The sequence below is a fragment of the Vespa crabro genome, chromosome 1 (genome assembly GCF_910589235.1).
Source record: "Vespa crabro chromosome 1, iyVesCrab1.2, whole genome shotgun sequence".
Taxonomy (NCBI): domain Eukaryota; kingdom Metazoa; phylum Arthropoda; class Insecta; order Hymenoptera; family Vespidae; genus Vespa; species Vespa crabro.
In genome coordinates this window covers 8,394,632-8,415,693 of record NC_060955.1, presented here as the reverse complement: position 1 = coordinate 8,415,693, position 21,062 = coordinate 8,394,632, and the positions used below count along the sequence as shown (strand labels likewise).

General features: G+C 36.0%; 1 protein-coding gene across 2 annotated transcripts in view; it reads left to right on the top strand.

Moving 5' to 3' along the window:
- The window catches only part of LOC124428397 (homeobox protein B-H1-like), a 25,152-nt gene extending 24,856 nt beyond the window's left edge, over positions 1–296 (top strand). For both annotated transcript variants that reach the window (XM_046972373.1, XM_046972365.1), the window contains one exon: positions 1–296. This exon is cut by the window's left edge and continues 2,050 nt beyond it. The gene's annotated coding sequence lies outside the window, so the exon portion shown is untranslated.
- Positions 297–21,062: the final 20,766 nt, after the last annotated feature.

Below are 21,062 nucleotides of genomic sequence, written 5' to 3'. Positions count from 1 at the left end.
AGTATTATGAATGTATAAATATTAGGACAGTACGACGAGTAAAAACGGTAATAACCGAGAATAAATGGTGTTAGAAAGAAAAAGTAATAAGAATAACGAAAAAAAAAAGAAGTAAGAGACGATGGCACCGGCGATACTTTTGCGACTTATCGCAACACTGTACGATTTGAATCCAAGTATCGTAGCGAGTACATGATTACACAAGACATATACATATACTCACACACGTACCCACACATACACACATACACCCATACAAAACTAGTAATAAATCATGCTTTGTAAAATATTGTCTGTATAGCGAGAATTATTATATGGAAAATATATTATACTAAATTTAAACATCATAGTCGTGAATCTCCCTCTCCCACTGATCCGGTCCGCCATCATTACTATACTACCAACATCACTTTGATTTCACAAATTAATTTATCCAATTATCTTTAGATCGACATATTTTACCTGCTCAATTTTCCCTTTTCTCAAAGACACTAACGAATAAAAAGTTTATAGAATAGAATATCGTGCTCGAGGCGTAATCGTGTTTGCTTATTTCCGGCGTTGGTCAAGCGGACGGTACAATTATGTTGGCGCGTTCTTTTGCCTTCTGCACAAAGGCTTATTTTATTCCTATTAGGGTAAAACGAGTAGCCCGGGACGGCGACGCACACTCTTGTGTAGCCCCAATTACGTGAAATTAATTTGGGCCCCATTAGCGGTCAGCCGCTGCCCTGACACTAACGATTTTCCCCGGCGGCGGACACAGAGTCGCGTTCACATCCTCCACAAAACACATGACTACTTTCAACGGATTCTTAAGCTGTTCCCTATAGGACGATGATCCGGCGTAGGTAAGTAAGTAGGTAATAATTCAAAGAAACAGTTCTTCTTCTCAGTCGGTGGTTAATCGTACGAAAGATAAACGATTATATTAAAAATATAATTATTCTTGTTCATTTCTCTCTCTCTCTCTCTCTCTCTCTCTCCCTCTTTCTCTCTCTTTCACACACACACACACACACACACACACACACACACACACACACATACAATAGACGAATTCTATCCTAAAGTGTATTAATGTAGAAGTTAGTCGAGAGCTGAACTGAAGTGTATTGTGTCTACACTTTGACTGATTGCGACACTGAACTGAGTTCTAACAATAAGAAATCTATATAGTATATGACTAACGCTGACATACAAATAAAACAAACGTATAATACAGAACCACGTTTTAGACTACACCTTTCTTACTCGCTATCCGTAAGTATTATACTTATTTACTTACTTATCTACATATATTATTGTTAAATACAATGATCTATAAATATAAAGACCTTGAAAATCTTATCTCGAATAAAATTCTTTTAAATCTATTTTGAAATGATCCGATCAGATTCTCGTTTCATAATTAATGAGGTAACATGTTTTCTTCACTTTTTTAATATGATAATATCGATTGTTCGATCATTAAGTCGTCATTTATCAATGAATTCGTTTATCATTCATTATAAAATATTTCGAGTCGATGTTAAACGGAGTATCGTGTTGTTCCTATATAGCCGTTTTAAACCATGGTTCTTTTCACTTTGGCAGAATGTCTATTGGAATTTCGTAACGATCCAATGCATAGATAGCCCGTGTCGATAAGTTAACGTATTATAAATACCGATTATTATGACAGCGGCGCTTAAGTCAGCAATACGTTGAAAGGACAACTTAGTCGACCAGCGAACGAAGAGTACAAGAAAGAAAGAGAGAGAGAGAGAGAGAGAGAGAGAGAGAGAGAGAGACAGAGAGAAAGAAAGATAGAGAAAGAGAGAGAAACAGATAGAGATGTGGTCGATCGATCAAACTACTATTACTTTTTAATGCGACGAGAACTACGAGCATCGACCGACCAATCGACCAACCGACCGGTATCATTAATGCTGCCTTCTCTCTCGCTATAGATACATTGACGTCAAAATACACTTTGCATAATTGCCGGTTGTGTATTACGATAAGCAGAAGCGCTTATTAAGCATAGAACGTTAGAAAAAATCTTTAATCTTATTCTCATTTCGTAGTTGTACATAGGTAAGTACTTACGTAGGTAGATACCCTTACAAAGCAAGAGAGAGAGAGAGAGAGAGAGAGAGAGAGAGAAAGAGAGAAAGAGAGAATCTTGTCCGTTATTATCATTGAAGGTCCGCGTCATTCGTTTCTCAAAAACTTAAAACGAAAGTGAAACCGAAGAAGAAGAAAGGAAAGAAGGAGTGTAACCGGTGTTGTTGGTAGTGATGGCAGTTGTAGTCATAGTGTTGGTGGTGTTGGTGGTAGCAAAGAGGATGTGGTTAACCCACGGTCAAATCGAGCTTTTGCTGGTCTTCTGCATCCTGAAACTGGCGACAAAAGAAAATCGCCGGAACAAAACTTTGTAATACGCCGCCCTCGCATCCTGTCTTCTTGATTCGTACTTCTTTTGATATATGTCGTTCAATGATTGCTCAATGGGATGATTGTTAACCCTCTATAAACTAAATTTTGTTTGTGTTTGAAATAAAAAAATATATAACGTGATTAGTATATTAGGTGTAATTTAGTATTAATGCCAATATGTTTACAATAATTTGTTTACAAACATTGTTATCTTGACTTCAACTAATTTTTTATTTTGTAGTGGAAAAAAAATGATATAGAATTTAAAATATATGTTAGATTTATAAGTTCATTATAATGATTATATATTATTATATTATTATAATATGTAATATACTAATGTTATATTACATTATAATTATATATATATATATATATATATATATATATATATATATATATATATATCGGTGCATGCGTGCAATTTCAAAGTTACACGCCTCTGTAAAGGGCTAAAAGATTAACTAAAAAATAATCAACGTTATGATTTGATAACACAAATAAAATGTTTAAGCGTATCAACATAAGTACTTTCTCTAATTCATGATCAAAGTTAACTTGTATTAGGAGAGTAAGCTATTTTTTATCTCTCTACTCCTCCCTCTTTCGATGACAATTGATCAGCGACCACACGCGGTACAAATTACATTGGCTATCTACTTAATATTAATAACGTGGCTTTCGCAAAATATTGCCTCAAGTGACTTGGTAATTAAGTTGCTCGTATTTAATAAAATGCAAATAACCTCCTTCGGCTTCACGTGATATCATGAGTACGCTGGGGAAATAAAGTTATTTAGTAAAACGTTCGGGCGATCGGTTAGTCGGTCGGTCGATTGATCGATCGATCGATCGATCGATCGTTCCTTTCCTGATGGATCTCATTCTCCGTTGGAAGGCGAGATACGCGTGCGATGATAAAAGGAAAAAGAGAAAGAGAGAAAAATTAGAAGGGAATAAATGAAAAAAAAAAGGAAAGACAGAAAGAAATAAAGGGACGAAGCGAGTAAGAGCGTATAATGTGTCCTGAAGGCAAGAGGCACCTGCCTTCTTCTTTCGAGTTAGCTATCTTCCCATCGAGTGCTCACAAGAAAAGGAGCTAGACTCGAGTTAGCCGATGTTATCTCGATGGCGAGAGCAGCGAACCACTTATATCGTTAATTGCTCTTACTTCCGGCCTTCCTCCACGTTCTTTCTCTTTCTCTTTCTTTCTCATCGGTGCGTGTGCGTGTAAAGAGCTTCATGAGCATTACGCCAATTCCCCGTTCTAGAATAGGAAAGGAAAGGAAAGGAAAGGAAGGTGAAGCACGGAAGTTTATGTTCTTTTTTTAGATATATCTTAAGCTTTAACCGCAACGAAATTCCCTTTTATCCCTACTATGAATCTCTCTAAACGATTCGTTTAACCGTATTGTGTGCAACAATACACGGTAACTTTAAGAAATCGGTCAACGATTAAACCGTTTCCTTGACGATTCATTTTTAAACTTGAAAGTTTATTTCGCTCTCTCTCTCTTTCTCTCTCTCTCTCTCTCTCTCTCTCTCTCTCTCTCTCTCTCAGAGAAGAAAGAAAAGAAAAACGAAACGAGGAACGAAACCGTAAATAAACACACGATTTTGACGTATAAATCGCATGGCTCGTGTACGGTACGATTTACGCTCGCGGTAGTGGCATTCCTTATATCATGTTATAGACTTCTTATTTTTCTTGAGGGTAAGAGATTCGTCGAAGAAGATTAAGACGAAACCAGTCCTCTGGCTCGCGAGACAGGAAAGTGAACGTGAAAAAGGGTTAAAAAGGTATAAAAAGGTGCGGGGAGGGGACGGGCATAATCACGGCTTGGCGCGAACACGCACTTGCGTAAGCGCGTGCGTGTTATATTCTTCTCGACTCTTATTTTCACATTTCTTCTTCTTCTTCTCCTTTTTATCCTTCTTTTTCTACATTTTTCCATCTTTTTATTTTTGTTCGATCTCCTTTCTTTATTTTATATGATATGTATGTCGTCGAACGTTGAAATTATAAGCGACTTGTTCTTGGCTACCACGCGTCGTTATGCATTTCATATGCAAACGGACTTGTTAATTTCATTAAAAATATGATTTGCCAATAAAAATAACAATTTGCCGGTTCGAGACCAAGTTATTATTATTATTATTATTATTATTATTATTATTATTATTATTATTATTATTATTATTATTATTATTATTGTTATTATTATTATTTTTAAAATTAAAAGACGATGTTTTTCGTAAAAACGGTTTTTAATTCGCCAGTCTTTATTTAATTTAAAATATTATATTTCGAAGAAATTGGCAAGATGTCTGATCAATATTGATATTCAGTATAAATATGTTTCGATATAACGATGACGAGCATTGGCAACAGAAGCATCAGAAGATCCGTCATTGAACGTTGGTAATAAATTATCATCGGTGACGGCGAGAGTATTGTTCGACGATGAGAATCGATCGATCGTTACATGTTTTTTAATCGTACGATTAACCGAATATAATGTATAGTAATTATCCTAGGATCGTTAATTCTCTGTAACCCAATTGTTTGTCCATGTATTATTTATGCTAGTATAATTATATTATACCTATACTTATAAAAAAAAAATAAATAAAAAAACAATGCAAAATAAAAATTAATTTTTTGATGGAACGAAAATGAACGAAAAATTTAAAAAAATACGGACATATACCTGCACATAAATGTATGACTCGACAGTTACATGACATTAAAGAGGGTCGAAATGTACATTTATATAAATAATCGAGGAAACGTTTAGCGTTGTGGAAACGTTACATGCATGCAGCCTGTAACGTTAAAAAAAGGGAGTATTAACGAAGGCGTATTATCTGATGTGCTCGAGCCTAAGCAATGAATTATCGTTGCTCGATCGCGATAACTGTCGAATGTTTAGCCAACAGTTTCCTCTGGTTACCACGGAGCCCCCTCGTAATTTTCGACGGCGCTTAAAGGAACGCTTACACGCGAGAGCGAAAAAATAAAGAGAGACATGAGGACTCCTCTCGCCCAGTGGCGTGGTGTGCCGGTCGGATAATCGAGCTCGCACATGTCGCTGGAATTTAAATATTGTAATTAGGAAGAAACCGCGGCGGCGATCGTTAATCGCGGACCTGATCGAGATGAGTCTCCTCAACGAGTTTCCTCGCTTTTTAAAATGTTTCGGTGCGCGAGCTTGAAGCGAAAGCATATGGTGAGACAATTACCGGTTCAGAAAAAGAGAGAGAGAAAGAGAACACAGGAACTCTTATCTTTCTTCTCGATCCTTAGTAATTTTTGAACGTGGCCCATTCCGCGAGAAAAAAAGAGATTATAATTTTTAAAACGTTTTTAAAATACAAAGTTAGCAAGTTAATAAATCTTAATGGTATATGAATCCTGTTTCTTTCTTGCAAATTAAATTTGTTAGATCGAGATTAATCCCGTCGACTTGTTCCGACATATGTCATGCGATTAATTTAATTCAAAGTCATTTCTTGTATACGTGCTAATTAAATTTCTTGAACTCTCTTACCTTAACCACTTATCTATATTTTTTTTTGGTAATGACCATAGAACGAATGAATTTTTTACAATTAAGAAATTTAATGATTTTAAGATCATTTTTTGCTATCGATTTCGATTAGATAAGAGTCGTACGTGCGCATGTACGTACTTACATATCTTGTTCACTTTGCATTTCTTTGAGATTTGTAGTCTGGTAGTGATAAATTGATAAAGTAGGTGACAAGTCGTTAAATCAGTCGTAGCTACACAGTCATTGAGATACGATTGCATGCGAACTCATGCTTTTGCATATATGTACTCGCGACAATAGATGAGAGAGATCGTACGTGTGAAAGAAAGAAAAAAAAAGGGAAAAACGAAAATGAAAAAAATAATTAGAGAATAAGACGTAAAATTTTTACTGTATGTATGTGCTTACTGCATACACATACACAGAGAGATACAGTTATGCTTGGATTGCATTCGTAAGTATAAATTTGATTGTTATAGAGTAAATGAATCTTACGCGAGTGATGATTAGCAGTTAAATTAAAGTGCAAAAAATCTCAGAATGTTTTGATATATACGTGGAAAATGGGATCACACTATGATAAAGGCACGATGTTTCCAGTTTGTAGAATTCGTAACGAAAACTCGTCGAGCTGACGCGAACGCATTTTCGACGACATAGTGGTATAAATCTAACCAAGTCGAGAAGGATGAGGGCCACTGTGAAGTTGGATTGTTTATCCTTCCTGCGGACGTAACAATTTGCGTTAGTCTAAATCGCCAACCATATTCCCAAGCACCTAACACGTATTCACTCTCTCTCTCTCTCTCTCTCTCTTTCTCTCTCTCTCTTTCTCTTTCTCTCTTTCTCTTTCTCTCTTTCTCTCTCACTAATTCTGACACCAAGCGTGCGTGTATTATTCGCTTCTCTTTCTCGCCCTTTCTCGCAGCATTACCAGCATACTATGCGACCATCGTCGCCACCACCGGCAGCGCACTTTCAAAGCAGTTTCAGACATAATCTGGAATTGCGATCTCGTGCGCGCTAAACGCGCGATTGCACGCGAAAGAAACGGATGTTCGCTCGGGGTCTTTGACGTCACCTGCGAGAGAACGCTTTTTGATCGTTGAAGAGGAAAAAGTGAGAGCGGGTAAAGGTGGCTGGGGGATGAATGAATAAAAAGTGTTACGCTTTTTGTCCAAGCTGTTGTAATTTCGAAGAAAATACTACTGCATCGGAAAGCATGAATTGAAAACAGAATTTAGTGAACTTTATGTATAAAGCTGTAAATAATACAAGTATTGGGTCATTCGGAAAGTTTGTGCCGAATTTCGGTAGGTGGCATAAGGTCTAAATATATTAGAATGATTGAAAACAAATGACATGCGTACATATTCTAAAAGACGATACTTTAGGCATATTTGGAAAAACTTTTGGTTATGATATGTTAATTTTTGTCAAAGTTTTATACGCCTTTAAATACGAAAGCAAACAAAGTGCATTATAGACATTTAATGCTTTTCTTTTACCGGAAAGGCAAAAATGCCACACAAGCGGCAAATAAGATACGCGCTATTTATGGTGAAGGTGCTGTACTTGAAAGAACTGTGCAGTAATATTTTGCTAAGTTTAACGCTGATGATTTCAACCTTGAAGATCAAGAATGCCCCCGGGTAGGCCCTCCATCACAAATGAAGATCAGATTAAAACACTGGTCAAGAATAACCTACGCTATATGATACATAAATTAGCAGAAATGTTAAATATGTCAAAATCCACCATCCACGAGCATTTTGTGAAGCTTAGCTACATAAACCGTCTTGATGTATGAGTTACCCACGATTTAACGGAGAAAAATCTGATGGATCGCATTTCCATTTGCGACTCGCTCTATAAACGCAACGAGGAGACATCATCTTTGAAGCAAGTAGTGACGGGGGATGAAAAATGGATCATTTATAATAATGTTGAGCGAAAAAGATCTTGGGGAAAGTGGAATGAATTATCTTTAGTCACCCCAAAAGCCGATCTTCATCCAAAGAAGGTCATGCTCTGTGTCTGGTGGGATTGAAAAGGGATCGTGTATTATGAGCCTTTACCAAACAACGAGACGATAAATTCAGGAAAGTATTTTTTCCAATTAGACGAATTAAAGACAGCAATTGAACAAAAACGTCTAGAAATAGCGAATTGGGAGGGCATCGTGTTTTATCAGGACAATGCGCAGCCTCATGTGTCTTTGATAACTCGACAAAAGTTATTAGAGTTCGGTTGAGATGTTCGACCCCATCCACTATATTCATCAGACTTCGCGCCCACTAATTTCCACTTATTTCGATCATTACAAAATTTCCTTAATGGAAAAAACTTCAACTCTTTGGTCGAGATAAAAAATCACGTAGAAAAGTTTTCCGCTGAAAAACCTGACAGATTCTGGAAGGACGGAATTTTCAAGTTGCCTGAAAGATGGAGAAAGGTGGTAAAACAGAATGGCACTTATATAATTTAATAAATATATACTAAAATTTAAATCTTCTGCGTTTCGAAATCGGCACGAACTTTCACGAACACAATATATAATAAAAAAATAAATACATATAATGAAGTTTCAAATATGAAGAATTATAGTAAAGTATAAAGCACTAAGTATGAAATTGTAGTTGACATATTGTATTGACGTATATATAATTACATATATATATATATATATATATATATATATATACATATGTAGGATATTTTTTGAAACTCTACCTGAAAGATATGGACTAACTAATTCGAATCACTCACTCTTGGTTAATACGAACTTTATTGACAAACTAGGATGTAATAACTTGGAAACTATAACTCTTATCTCGTACGGCGGTCTATTCAAGACGTTACTCGTTATTCTTGTTGGTCCACTCAGGACAATACGCAATATTCATAAGGCTGTTCACTCACTCGCTCGATCTCTTAAACTAATTCTTTTTCTTTTCATAAACAAACGTTCCTTCTAAAGGACAAATTATGCTTTGCTTGAGTACCGATTGACTTACCTCATACATGCACACACACACACACACAACTAATTAATTCTAGAACCTTCCATCCCTTCGTTCAACTGTCGATCGGCATATCTCACACTCACACACATGATTAGTTTTGGAACCTTTCATCCCACATATACAAACATATATATATATATATATATATATATATATATAATATATATATAAATATAATATATATATATATAATATATATATAAATATGATATATATATAAATATAATATATATATAATAATTATATATATATATATATATATAATATATATATAAACTGTAAGTTTGAAACTCTAAATATGAGACTTTAAGTATAAAAGTCAAAATATATACCTCTAAATATTCTAAAGCTGCGAGTATGGATCTCTTAGTACGAAATTCTAAGTATGAAAAACTAAATATAAAACTTTAAATGCAATATAAAATTCTAAATATGAAGTTTTAAATATGAAACTTTAAGTATAAAATTCTAACAATAAATATAAAATCCTAAGTTTTAAGTATAAAGAAATCTCTTTTGCATTCTCCATCGAAAGTAAAAGGATACCCATCGGTGAAAGAGAGAGGCAATTTCGAGAAAATCGTCAGGGTATGCTGTTTCTTTCAAAGTCGGTCCGAGCGATGATGGATGAAGAATCATTTAGAGGATAAGTTAGTTGGGTCTCGCGGGAAAAGACTATTAATTACATGAAAAGGGACCGCGTCGAGAGTATACATATGAGCGACGAGACCAAAAAGGGCGAACGATTAGATATTTTAACTGAATTATCTTACGCATAATACGTAGCTAGGATTTAATAGGTGAATAGAATCTTATTTTAATTTAACGATAATTTCGTAACAGTGGTAAACATTTTTCACCATGAACTATCTCTGTCAAGTCGAATATTAATTAGCCAATCGATAATATCAATGTATTCCTTTGTCTTTTATCATCAATATTAATAATATTAACTTTCATTTCTGTAACATGCGAAATTCGTTCAGTAGTTACGACTTTCTCTCTCTCCCTCCTCCCTCCCTCTCTCTCTCTCTCTCTTTCTTCTTTTTTCTCTTTCCGCACCTATCTTACATGTTGAAAAGCAAGAAAGGTAGCCGATATGCAATTATACCAAAGTCGGTAGCTAAATTGGAGTCAGTCCAAGAAGGGCAGTTGGCTATCCAATATCCAGGATGCCGTGACGGTGGCAACGATGAGGACGCCGGCTACGGTAGTTTCAGAACGTCGTTGGCCGAGCATTGTGTCGTGAGTGGACAAGATGATCAGCACTCATTTGTTTCCTAAAGGGGTCGAGGAGAAGAAAGAAGAAAAGAGAAGAAGGAAAGAGAAAGAACAGTGCGGGATAAAGAAGGGGAAGAACGGCAGCAACGACGCAGCTTGCCTGTAATTTCGTACGTCAACGCCGAATATTAATTCGAATTCCTTCGTTGCTCGCTACGATGCTTGGACGATGGAAAAGAAGAGAAGCAGAGGAAAAGAAGAGAAGCAGGAGAAGGACAAGAAGGAGGTAAAGGAAGTGGAGGAGGAGGCGGAGGAGGAACACTTTTTGTTCGGTAAATGAAATATCTTCGGTAGCCAGGCTTCCTGCGGCGATCACGTTCGCTTCCACAGGCTTTTGTGCCAGGCTGGGATTCTTTGGGGACTCCCCGTCGCGGATAAGTGGAATCATTTCAACGATCCACGAATATCCAAGCCCGCCTTCGATCGCTATATATTCTCTTTCTCTCGATACTAAGCCGACTCTCGCGCGCTATCTGCCTTTAATTAAACACCTAATCAACGAATCGCCTCAGGACTATCTTCTCGACGCCACAAAGTAGAGGTATCTATATGTCGATATCTTCGAGGATCGGATTAGTTCGTGAAGCACGCGATCGCCTTTTAAAAGGTTCGCGCGATGTTAATAAAAAAAAGAGAAAGAGAGAAAAAGAAGCATCTGCGTGTGGCTCGTAAGGTAATCTTTGAGAAACTAAAAAATCAAGCCACTCTTCAATTCATTGGCCTTTTTTCTTTCGTTCTCTCTCTCTCTCTCTCTCTCTCTCCTACTCTCTCTTTTTCTTTTCCTCTTTTTGTTTTCTCTCACGAAAAAGATAAGAATATACCAAGCAAGAACACGATGCGACAGCAGCTGTTGCGCTTTTATATTTGCTACATACTCTCTTCTTCAGTGTGAAGAGAGCAGCCTTGTGGACACTTTAAGTTTATACGAGTCCGGTCGTTAGAGAGAACAGGTCGATCGCGGCAGATATCAAAAAAGCACAACATCGCCACGCATATACTGAATGGCCGTACCAAAAGGGAGGACGAGAGATAATTAAGGTGCTATGTAGTAAATATTCGCTTTAACGGTATGCGTGTTAAACTGCGTACGCATGCATCTATATACTTAACGCACCTACGTAAGTACATGTGTACGTTTATATATATATATATATATATATACACATATATATATATACACATATATATATATATATATATATATATATATATATATATATATGTATATTATATCGTCGTGGCTCTGCGCAATGAACGTATCGAGGCCGAGTACGTAACTCTGTGACGCGTATTGATGATGGTAGTACTGCCGTTCTTTCAACTACAGCGTTCTTCTTCCTTCTTTCTTCTTTCTTCTTTCTTCTCATACACGTTGCAAGCTATTAGGAAAGCGATGTATAAGATGGAGATAGATTGTTTAACGATAATAAAGAAAAAGGTCCTTACCGATCAAATTCATTTCGTGATTTACAATAATTCATCGAGATAAAAGTCTCTATAAATTGTAGATAAATTAGTTAGAATATATAATACAAAGTAACGGATGTAAACTATCAATGTATCTAATTTATGGACGTTTTGTCAATAAAAAGAAAAAGGAAGAAAAAGCAAACTCCATAGTTAAAGAAGATGAAAATTACTATAGTATATGATTAAGAACAACTGCGTCCGCTATGAGCGGAGAATTAATATAGATTTAAAAAAATCTGTCCTACGTTCACTTCGTGCCAGCGATAAAGGCACTGACACTCGTTCCTCGAAAGGTGTGCACCGGTTATACACGCATACAGGGGCGTATCACCCACACAGAAAGAAGTACATAACACCGTGACACATATTGATGATGGTAGCACTGCTATCTTTTAACTATCGCTCTTCTTCTCTTTCTCACTCACTCTTTTTCGTCCTTCTTTTCTCTTCACTTCTCTTCTTTTTCTTTCTTTTTCTTCCTTCCTTCCTTTCTTCTTTTCTTTTCCTTTCCTTTCCTTTCCTTTCCTTTCCTTCCTTCCCTTTCTACCTCCGATGAGCACATTGCCAGAAGAGATGAGTGAGAATGCGAAGATAGAGAACGGGTGGTAGGTATATAAGGAGCTAATTTGGCAGCGTGCCGGTTGTTAATTTTAATTACAAAAATAATCCGACAAAAATAATCCTGCGTCCATTTCAACCCCCGTAAACCTGAAGTCATATAAACGAGCACTGATGAGATTCTGTATTACGAATTTTGCTCTTGGCAGCGAAATTTCTTCTCCCAGCGTTCAACCTCGGTGTTAACGATGCCGGGGTACATACTTAGGTACTCGAACTTCTTGCACGATTTACGATCTACCAGTATGTTTGAAATCATTTTGAGACAACGATCGAAAGAAAGTCAGAAACAACGATTTACTTGTTGAGTTATATATATCGATTATATATCTTCCTTTTATCGTCGTCTATTCGCGTGCAATTTTTCTCGAGAATTTTTTCTTCTCTTTCTTTTTATTTTTTTTTTGTTTTCCTTGAAGAGAAGAGAAGGAAGAGGAAAAAGAGAGCGAAGGACATAGTCCTCCGTTCGCACTACTCTCCCGCTATGGAATAATTTGTCAAACTTGTCAAGGAGACAGCGGTGCGAGCGTCGCGCTCGGCCTAATGAAGCGTCACGAAATTCCGCTGCGAAACATGTTCACGATTTATCCGGCCCATTGCACCCCGACTAGCGCGCACCATGAGAACGGTCTTATTTCACGGGACGTTACGACATTCTCAGCTTGTTTCTCTGTCCTCGAGGAAAGTACGAACACGCGTTTTTACGCTAAAAAGTGTTAACCAAGAAGAAAACTCGTACTGGAAGACGACAAAATATACCAGAAAAACAGAAATATATATTTGTGTGTGTATTTTATTTTACACATACATATGTACAGAGTAACCTAATAAAAATGATATAACTTTTGAAAAACGTTGAAATAAATTATATCGGTACAATACAGATTTCTTCTCAATTTTATTTATAATAGCATTAAAAATATAAGTATTCTTAATTTCTTATTAATCTTTATATATTATTATCAACTAATAATAAATAAAATATATAGGTGTATATAATATAATTTTATTTTGTATCAACTCCACATAGCCTATAAATTTCATTTATAATAGCATTAATATTATATATAATCTTACTTTACAAATCATTATGTATAAACTTTATTAAATATTATATTTAAATCATTATATATACTATAAACTAATTTTAAATAAGATATAATCTGTATATAATACAATTCTATTATATTAAATTTATATTTATTTTATAAATATCATCAATGTCTTAACATAATCTTGATTCCATATAAATATTTACATATAAATTACTTTTAATAAGGTTAATTCTGTATCGAACTGATATAACCAAGTCGTATTTAACAATTTATTAATTTACTTTCTGAAGAAAAATTAGCTTTTTTTCTAATCGTATTGTGATTATTGACTTACCGTGTATATCACACATATACACATACATGCGAACACATACAGTAGATATATAATAAAAAAAGAGAGAGACATGTCCACATTTTACCAAGACGAATCGTTAAACGTGCGAATACTCGACTCCGCGTCGTCTTCCCCTTTTTCTTCCTCATAGTCGTCTCCTTCTTGTCTTCCTATCTTTCCAATCGTAATGACTCTATCCACGTCCTCAAACGTATACCGTCGTCTGTCTTATCGTACTCCCGACAATGACCGGAACATCATCCGTTTGTATAAAACCCCTTTGAACATTGTATATTCATTTCTACAGAAAGAAATAAATAATTCCCAATGACATAAACAAATATTTATTAGGGTAGATATACATATGGATCCTTATGTAACTCGAAACACCTTGTAAAAAGGAAAAAGAAAAAAAAACAAAGATTTTAAGAGCAAAATAAAAAATTAAATATAACGTTAAGAATCGCTCAACTGAAAGCAGGAGCAGCTGGACTTAAGTGAAATTAATTGATTCCGATAAGTTAATATGAGAAAAGAGAGAGAAACAGAGAGAGAGAGAGAGAGAGAGAGAGAGAGAGAGAAACAGAGAGAGAGAGAGAGAGAGAGAGAGAGAGAGAGAGAGAGAGTTATCGAAGATCGTGAGCTATAAGAAGACGAGCAATATAGAGGAGATGGCGAGGGTCCATCGCGTACCAATGATTTTACGTGCGTGTGCGTTCGCATAAGCGCAGGGCTCGCCTCCAGCATGATCTTCCGCATAAAAGACTGGCTTTGGAGGTCGCCTTTATGATGCAAAGAAGGCATGCATTAACAGCCGACAATGCTTCCCTCCTTTCTTCTTCTTCTCTTTCTCTTTCTTTTTATTATCTGTCTATATCTTTTTTCTCTCATTCTCTCTCTCTCTCTCACTCTCTCTCTCTCTTTATCTTATTCTCCACCCTCTTTCTTGAGTTTCTTTTCCACTGGTAACAGGCTCGTTAGAGTAATAACCCTAATTACAGATCGTTCGAGTACACGGTTCTCACCTTTTCGAATGCTTCGAACAAGCCCGTCGTCTCGCCATAGTCAAACACTTCGTCTCATCTTCCAACCTCCATATTCGCTTCCTTCTTTGAATGACTACACTCATCAAGTGGACGAGAATTGAAAGTTTCCGTTAACTTACATTCGGTGCAAAACAAAGTTAAATAAGATATATGGAGTAAATGCATTATTTATATACGTTTTCCAATGTCAATTTGTCATTGTAATCCCTATTACGATAAAAAAAATTCGTTTTTCATAGCTATAAGCCAAATACGATATTTATTTTTATAAATTTTTAATCCAAATAAGAAAACTTTTTCGTATCTATAAAAATAATATCTCGATTCCAAAAAGTATTGATAATTAAAAGAATATATATATTTTTTAAATATTATTATTATTATTATCGAGGAGAGTTTTACATTACTTTTATTATTGTTATTATTATTATTTACAAAAAGAATTATTATTTTCTTTAAGAAACAAAATCTCATCCAAACGATCGAAAGTCCTCTTTCGTGGTTTACTTGGGGAGACATAATGGTAACGAGAGGTAAAGTGGTGATGTTCGTTCACTAAGGAGGACGTGCCGCTGGCAAGATGCGCAAACAATTCGCCTTAAATCCAATTAAGTCGAGCTCGAGCCGGCCGGCGGTCGCAACAATAACACTTTGCCCTTTACAATGCGGTGGCGCGGTTGCTTAATACTGCGTGCGCCACGCCCCCGCACAGTTCCCCTACTTCGGTTGCTGCCGGTGCCCTTTTGTTTCGCGGTTCATTTGTCTCTCCTTCCACTGCACCTTCTCTCTCTCTCTCTCTCTCTCTCTCTCTCACTCATTCTCTCTAGCAATACTTGGTTCAGCCCACAGTTTCGATGGGGTCCTTCGACCGTAGCAGCCACTACTATATACATACATACAGCTTCTCCTCACTAGTAGCCTTCGAGAGAAAAGCCCATAAAACGATAAATTAAACAGCACTGTGTAAGAAGTACCGAAAAAGTCATCGTTCATGCTGCGATACGCATTAACGGGAAAAATGTCACTCCTTTTTTTATTTTTTTATTTATATTTAGAAATGCATTTTCCACATTTTCACGAAACCCACGAAATATCGAATAATTTCTTAGAAAATAAATATTATCTGACGAAAGTTTAGAATTTTTTTTATTAGAAACGAAGGTTTAGATCGCATGCGATAAATATTTACTTTCTGAACGATACCTGTGTTTATTCGTGCGATTATTTTTCTTTATTTTCTTTCTATTTATTTATTGTTTCCTTTCTACGAACACGATCGTTCGTAATCGTTCGATTTCTCATGTCTGCCCTTCATATAATGATCCAACGATCTATCGGCATTTAATTTCCGAGGTCAGGACAGGTCTCCCTTCCCTAAAAAAAAGGAAAAAAAAACAAGAAGAAAAAATATAGAAAAAGGATAGAAGGGTAGAAAAAGAGAAATATTCAAACGATCCATTACTGGCAATAAGAAAGATATCCACTCAAAGAAATTCCACAGCGAGATGCAATAGTCTATAATTGGTCAAGATCGCGATCGAGCAAGTTTTCACGATCATCTTATTTGTTCCTTAGTTCGATAATCGTTCGATCGTCGCGAGAAGCTCCTCTCATCGAGTCAAACGCGATGTGTAATTCTCTCCCTCTCTCTCTCTCTCTCTCCTTTCAACCTTCTCCATTCTTTTTATTTTTATCCTCGGTAATGATGGAATGATCCAAAGCATTTCATTTTTGGCTCCGTAGTCCCGTTTTCGATGCGGGGGAGGAATCTCTACGCCTCGAATAGGGCGAGTCCGTTGAAATGACAGTAATATCGTGCTCTTGTGCACCACAGCCTGATTATAGCCCACTTCCTGCCGCGTAAACAACGGTCTCGGGACAGCCTCTTTAATGGCCTTCACTCACTCCCCCTCCCCACCCTCCCTCCCCTCCTTCCATCCCTCCCTCCCTCCCTAACGAAGTACCTTGGGGTGGTATGGGGTAAATTGCACTCTTTTGACTCATCCATCCCCGATTTCGTCGTTTCTTGAGAACCATTTCTTCTTTTCTTTCTTTCTTTCTTTTCTTTTCTTTTTTTTTTCTTTTCTTTTTTTTTTCTTTTCTTTTCTTTTTACTTTTTTTTTATTGTTTTCTTTTTCTTTTTCTTCTTAATTTTAAAAGACAATTTAGATATATTGCAATAAAAAAATTATACGCGATCCATGCAACGTGTAACTATGTAATTATTGAATTCCAAGTGAAAACTTTCACGGAAGTAGATATGATAGTTACATTTGGAATCTTGCACGACAGCTGTGACGAGACTGTATGTTGCAATTTCAAAGTCCAATTACGCACCGAGAGGGAGACTGCGGTGGTCGTGTCGTGCACAACCCACCAGAGTATATATCCCGCGAGAGTAGCAAGGAGCTTAAAGGTGGAACCAAGGCTAATGAATTGTGTTTCATTTCAGTTGCTCCGAAACATGTAATTTCGCGACTTGAGCCGATTTAATTAGGCAAAGACATCTGTAAGCAGTGACTCTCAAATTTGTTTCCCTTTGAAATATGAAAATTCTTTGACACAAAGAAATTATTTCATTTAACATACAAATATTTCCGATAAAATCGTTATCGTTTCATTTAATCATACGTTGATGAAATATATTTGTAATACTACATGTTTATTTCCTACGAATATTTTTTCTGTTCTCTTATAATTTTCTAATAATTTCGTTCGCAAAAAAAAAAATAAAAAGTAACTATAATCTTTCTATCTATTAGCTCCAAACGAACACAATTTCATATCTTATCATCTATCGTATTGCTGTGCGCTTAAAGATATATGTGCATGGAAACAAATGAAAACATTATTAACTATATATTGATGTCAGATATACTATCGAACATAAAGAAAATATTAAAAAGATCGTTGTACCATTGTATTGCAATAAGAGGTACTAAGAACACGTTGACGCGAGTTAAGTATTATGAGTTCACGAGAATGTAAATCGAAAGTAGGCATAATAGTTTTCATAGGAGAACATTATCCCTATTATCCACTTTCCTTCTTACCAATTGCAAAATAATCGTTCTGCTCATTACTCATGGCCAACACTGTCTATGCAGTCATATTCATAAGAAGTTATCTCTTTTCCTTGATTCCAGGAATTTATTAAATTTCCTATTCGAGTACGCAAACTCTATTGTACACACACACACACACACACATCTATCTACCTATATACATAGATAAATACATAGGAAAAACTTTTCTCTATTCACGATAAAGACGATGTGAGGGTCATGCGTATCGATAAAAACAAATTATCGAATAGTCGAATTAACGACGCGTACGAAAGAGTTAAACGAGTATCAAAGAATTTATAAGTCTCATAGTGTAGTTCGTAAACGAAAAAATTCACTTTATGATGCGTCAAATCCGATAACGAATACCCGATTATACGAATTAACGATCCGTGAACCAACGAATCGGTTGAAACCCGTGAATGGATATTCGTTTATGGAACTGATTTACGATCTCAAAGTTAGAAAAATATCGATCATTCCATTCGCGCATCTCGTTCGTTCCGTTTTATGAGACTCGCGAGAACTATCAACCAATTTATAGGAGGAAAAAAAAATAATAAAAAAAGAAAAAAATAAAGAAAGAAAAATATAAAAGGAAAAAACAGAAAAATAATGATAAAAATACAAATAATAAATTCGTGATAATTTTCATGAAAGTAAAAGTGTCAAATTGGTTAAAAGTTCTAGAAAAGACCTTTCAGAGGATAGAGGCTAAGGGATTCGTACAAATTGAAAGTCGTCTAAAGTTGCTTGTGGTGTGCGGTAAAACTGTATGACAAATTGACGACCGTTAGCTGGACAAATGTTAGCTAGATCCTATGGCCATTGGAATCGAAAATTTGCAATCCTTTATTTAGTCAACAAGATAAAGGGACACCGGTTTCCTCCTTTTGTAAGGACATCTTCCATTAGACCCTAAATTTCTTAAAGCAAATTCGCGGTTCTCCGTCCCTGGAGAATTTTTTCGATCTTTCAACGATTTGTAACGGCCAGAAACCGCATGAGAACAGTTTCTCTTTTTCTCTTTATCTTTATTTCTCTTTTCCTTCGCTCTCTCTCTCTCTCTTTTTTCTTTGTAGTCAAAGAAGCGGTATATTAGCACGTTTCTCTAAACTCCCAGAAAAAAAATTTTTCATGGAAATCCGCTTAGAAAGATCAACGAGTACTCTTCCGACTTGATTATCGAATACGTTGCTTGATACAAACTCATTTTAAAAATTGACATGGTTTTACGTTTGTAAGACGGTAAATTAAGTTAAGAAAAAATAAAGTAAGAAAAAATGAAAGAAGGTTTGATAAAGCAAAATGATAAAAATCAATGTTCTTATTTTTCTTCCTTTTTCTTGTCATTTCCTTTCGATAAATCCAAGCATGGTATGCTCGAGGTCGTTCTTATAATCCTAACAGAATCCTTTGGGTTCCGGTGTCCCGCGTTATGCTAATGCCCTAATCGTTTGGGACAGCTCGACACTTATCTTTCTTCTTGTAAATAGGCGAGGACGAGTGTGCCGGTTTCTCTTGTACCACCATTTCATGTTGTATATATACGTGTGCACTGGCAGGGATCACCAAAGTGATCATGCTTTTCTCGGATCGAGGCTCGTGTTACGGGATCTCCGTCCTTTCCAGTTCGTTCGAGCAGATTTCTTGCATGATCGCACCCGAATTCAGATTTAAACCAGACACGAGGACATCTTCCGCACCATCGATATATTTCTCCGTTGACAACCAAGTTAATGACGCTCGTTAAGTTCGTTTATGCCGGGTATTATCAGATCTCTTTGAAAGTAACGTCGAAATCTTTTGAAAAATCGTCTACAATCGATTTTAATTATTTTTTTTCAAATTACTATTATTTTTTTTCAAAGTATTATTATTTTTATTCAAAAAATAATTTAAATATATAATTTTTAATTAGAATTTTTAAATTAATAAATCATAAAGATTTATTTATTTGGAATGTCGAATGTCGAATGTCGAATGTAAACGTAAATAATATTGTAATTCTTGTCCAATGTTCGCCTAATAAAATCGATAAACGTTTTAAGGACAATAAAATCGCAAAGGTATGCGGGTCATCAAGGTGGAATTTCACGTACCATAGCAGAATCCTTTTTCCTTCGTGTAATTCAAGGATTTCATAATGCAGAAGGAGACACCACGTCATAGTGGAAGCCTCTTATGGAGTTCCTTGGGCTCATCCTTTCGGAAAGGATAGTGTGGACCTCCCACGTTGGAAATACGATATGTGAGACCCGGGTGACGATCCCGATCGCTAATTGACCGTGCCGGCCACGTCGATGATCTTTTAAAAACACCCGCCGTATCGTTGATCGCTACGAGAAACGTCGGGCATGGTATCTTCCTTATTGGATATCCTTTAGTAAAGATTCGAACACGCGTGATATATTTCCATTTGATTTCGATCTTTTTGTTAACTTACTTCTTTTTCTTTTTTTTTTTTTCTTTTTTTTTCCAAAAATTCTTCCACATAGATACAACAAAATAAGGATGAAAGAGATTGAACGTTTTCAAGGACATTATCGTGCTGCAACCAACATGGTAGCAGAATAGATTCAAGAAATACAAATTCCGGCGCAATCACGACGAATTACTCGACTGATTGGATCGTTTATGTTGATCCTTTGATCTCACTCTTCCCCCGCAGTTACGATGGCCCTTGAAATCGTGTAGGAATCCGTTAGGAGAGTTTATCATTGACTAAATAAGGTTGGAATAAAATAAGGATCTTTGGGCGTTCGCGGATCGGACTGCGGTCAGGAAGAATCAGGGAGCGAATTACCGATATGATTGCTACTGAAATATTCCAGCCGACAAAGCTCCAAGTGCTCGACTCGACTCGGAAACTACATGGGCGAGATCGTCCTAATGTTCGTTCAGCAAATCTTTTTACTGATTCTTCGTCGTGTTAAAAACGATTTCGTTCTAAACGTCTTTACGAAGTTACTGTTTACATCGACAAAAATATAAAATTTATAATGAAATGATAAAAAGAGGAGTATTTAGATGGATGATCGAAATCTAACATGTTTAAACTCGAGCTAACAAACTCTAACTTGTATATTTCTATAATCAAATAGGTATGCTCGTATTATCGAGCCTTCTTACGGCTTCAAAATAAACTAATACTTTGATTTTGAGCGGCTTCAGCATCGATCCGTTGAAAAG